Here is a 3,682-nt window from a genome sequence, read left to right on the forward strand (position 1 = left end):
AAATGTAAAAGCAGGACATTTTTAGAAAAAAAATAGGAGAAAATCTTTGACATCTAGAACTATGTGAATAATTCTTAGACTTGACACCGAAAGTATGATCAATAAAAGCAAAAATTGATAAATTGGATCTCATCAAAATGAGTTAAAAATGCTTCATAGAAGATCATTTTAAGTGGATGAAAACTCAAATTACACAGTGGGAAAACATATTTGAAAATCCCACATGAGACAAATGACTTGTATCTATAATATACAAAGAACTCTCCAAACAACTTTAAAAAACCCAACTAGAAAATAGGCAAAAGACAGGAACAGACATTTCATGGAAGAGAATATACACATGGCAAAGAAGCACATGAAAAGATGCTCAACATCATTAGCCATTAGGGAAATGCAAATTAAGACCATAATGAGATATCAGAGAATAACGAAAATTAAAGTATAGTGACAACATCAAATGCTGGCGAGTACATACAAAAATGATATCACACCACTGGTGGGAAAATAAAATGGTTTAGCCACTCTGAGAAACAGCTTGACAGTCTCTTTTAATCCTAAAAGTAGATTCACCCTACAACACAGTAATTGTACTCTTGAGCATTTATCCAAAAGAAACAAAAACTTAAATAAGTTCCCACAGAAACTTACACATAAATGTTCATAGCAGTTTTATTTATAACAGCCAAAAACTGGCCACTACCCAAATGTCTTTCAATGGATGAATGTTGAAACAAATTGTGATAAAATCTTATGATAGAATACTACCGAGCTACAAAAAGGAACAAATTATTAATATATGCAAAAATTGAAATGAACTTTAAGGGAATGATGCCGAGGGAAAAATTTAAAAAAGCCAATCTCCGAAGATTAAGTAATTCATGATGATATTTACATATTATTCTTAAAATAACAAAACTGTGGAGATGGAGAACAGATTAGAAGTTGCCAAGGGTTAGAGATGGGGGCAGAAAGTACAGCGGGGGATCTTTGTGAGGTTTTTGTGGTCCCAGTACAAATAATACAGCAATCTTGGTTTTAACCCCGAAAGATGTTTAAAAGCAATTCCTAATAAGAGGTGTCCAGATATTTAGCAATGGCAGCAGATTAGAGGTAGAGCTACCCAACGTGACAACTTCAAAACAGATGGTACTAATTCAATGCATATGTTAATTTTAAAAAGGCCAATCACAATACTTAAATGGTATATATCTTAACGATATTACTCTAAGGATCCATCTATACCAGATGGACTAGCGGGATTTTCTGTACATTCAATCTTATTTAAGACAGTAAATCTTATAAGAAGACAGTTAAAAAAAAGAAAAAGAAAAAAAAAACCAAACCAACTACAGTTGGATATTCTCATTAGGAAGATGAGGTGAAACTTGCTTAGCTTTAATTAGCACTTGTGACTTGCCCAAAACCTAGATCATGTTTCCCCTAAATTTCATGTTATTTCAAATTTCATGTTTTTCAAATCCAGGGCTAAGGGGTTTGCCAGGATGAGATTTTAAGTGCTCACACAGGGGGAGTCCCTGGCAAACCAGGACAGAGGTCACTCTACATTGAAATGTAAAGCATCCTAAATAACCCTGCCACTGCCCCCAGATACTAGTCTGTGCCAACCAGTGGAGAAAAGGCATTCTCCATTACTACCACGGCAAATGCTGCTGTACTTGCCTTGGCTACTCCCTATCTTTTCCAGGCGTCTCTCCCCTTCACCTGCTGGTGGACGCTTTGGCAGCTGACAATGCAGATATTTTCAAACTTTAAGGTGAATAAAAATCATCTGGAGGGCCAGTTATAACAGAGATCACTGAGCCCCACTAGAGTTGCTGATTCCATAGGGCTGGGACAGGGCCCTAAAACTTGAATATCTGACACATTATCAGGGGACGCTGGTAAAGCTGGTCAGGTTGTTACCGAATGCACGTTCGTGTGTCTGAAGCACAGTGAGGCCAAACAAACCGAAAGGTTGCAGTCTGGAGCAGAGAAAGGTTTATTGCAGGATCGAGCAAGGAGAGGGGTGGCCCGTGTTCCAAAAACCCTGAAATCTCCAAAGGATTTCAGCAAAGCATTTTTAAAGGCCACGTGAGGGAGGGACGTCCCAGGGAATGTGATCAGCTCGTGCACAATCATCTGACTGGCTGATGTTGAGGCCACAGGGCAGGTAACATTATCCATCCTTAGGTGCCATAAGGTCTGGGGGCTGTGTGCTCATGATCATCAAAGAGTTAATTTCTTCCATTGGGTGGTGGTTTTTAGCATCTGAAAACTCAAGAAATATGCCTGAGATACTATTATCTGAGTACTTCAGAGAGGAACTACAGCAGAGGCTATGGGGGATGGGTCTGTCCTAGGAAGGCCCCATAGGGTACTGCTTGGTTACAAGGTGACCATACTTTGAGAACCACTGCTCTAGTGGCTTGGAATGTTAAAGTAATGGAAGAATCCCTTCCCAGATCTAGATCCTAGTATCACCAGCTATTTTGGTGGGGGGAAGGGTAAGTTTTGTCCTTGCTTGGACTTCTTGTTCATTTATATCAAAGCCTATTTGAGGCAGTGCACTCGGCAGTCCTGCAGATCTGTCTTTGGCTTCAACAGTGTTTGGAATGAACAGACCCAGGGACGCTCCTTGCTCCAGCCCCCGACCACCCTCCAACATTGCTTCCTGTCGCAACCTTTGGAATCAGCCACTCAGCTATCCTCAGCCTCCAGGACAGGCCAACACCGTTTTGGGAGCTTAGCTCCTTATCACTGATCAACCACGAGTTCCCAGGTTCGTCAGAATTATTCCATCGAGGTGGAGGCCGCCATCCACCGCCTGTTCAACATGCATCTGTGGACACTTACCTCTCTCTAAGCTTCTATTTCCACAGCAACAGTGGGACTCTGGACAATGGGGGCCACATTTTTCGCCAACTGGCTCAAGAGAAGTGTGAGGGCGCCCAGCGACTCTTGAAAATGCAAAACAAGTGCTGCGGCCGCGCCCTCTTCCAGGATGCGCGGAAGCCTTCTCAAGATGAGTGGGGTAAAACCCAGGACACTGTGCAAGCCGCCATTCTTAGGGAGAAGAACCTGAACCAGGCACTATCGGATCTGCGCGCCCTGCGTCCTGCCCGCGCAGACTCCCACCTCTGTGACTTCCTGGAGAGCCGCTTCCTGGAGGAGCAGCTGAAACTCATCAAGAAGATGGGCGACCACCTGACCAACCTCCGCAGGCTGTGCTGGGCGAGTATCTTTTCGAAAGGCTCACGCTCAAGCACAAACAGGAGTCTCTGAAGTCCAGCGGCCTCTGAGGAGCCCCTCTGGTGTCAGAGCTTCTGCCTGAAGCCCAGCTCTGCAGCCACTAGGCAGCTTTGCAACCGCCCAGGAGCCCTCTCCCAAGCCTTGGACCAAATGGAAACAATAACGCTTTCTGCAGAAGGAAAAAAAAAGCCTATTTGAAACACAAACAGAATAAAGAGAAAAAAAGAAATATATATATATATTCATGTTCTTTTAACATATGAATTGCCCCACTTTATCTGTGTGAAATATGTTTGTTCTCGTTATTGGGCTGGTTCTCAAGCTTTGCTGCTCGTATGAATTACCTAAAGAGCTTTTTTTTTTTTTAGTATTAAATATTTTTTTAAATTGGTTTCTGCTTTACAACAAACTGAATCAGTTATACATATACATC

General features: G+C 42.1%; 1 pseudogene across 1 annotated transcript; it reads left to right on the top strand.

The window, feature by feature from the left end:
- The first annotated feature begins 479 nt into the window (after nt 1-479).
- LOC308611334 (ferritin light chain-like) lies at nt 480-3,299 on the top strand (annotated as a pseudogene). Its single transcript has 2 exons — nt 480-496; nt 2,773-3,299. The product of its transcript is annotated as a ferritin light chain-like (transcript).
- The last annotated feature ends 383 nt before the right edge of the window (nt 3,300-3,682 follow it).

The sequence above is a fragment of the Mesoplodon bidens genome (genome assembly GCF_964165515.1).
Source record: "Mesoplodon bidens genome assembly, contig: HAP1_SCAFFOLD_1225, whole genome shotgun sequence".
In the NCBI taxonomy this organism is placed as follows: Eukaryota; Metazoa; Chordata; class Mammalia; order Artiodactyla; family Ziphiidae; genus Mesoplodon; species Mesoplodon bidens.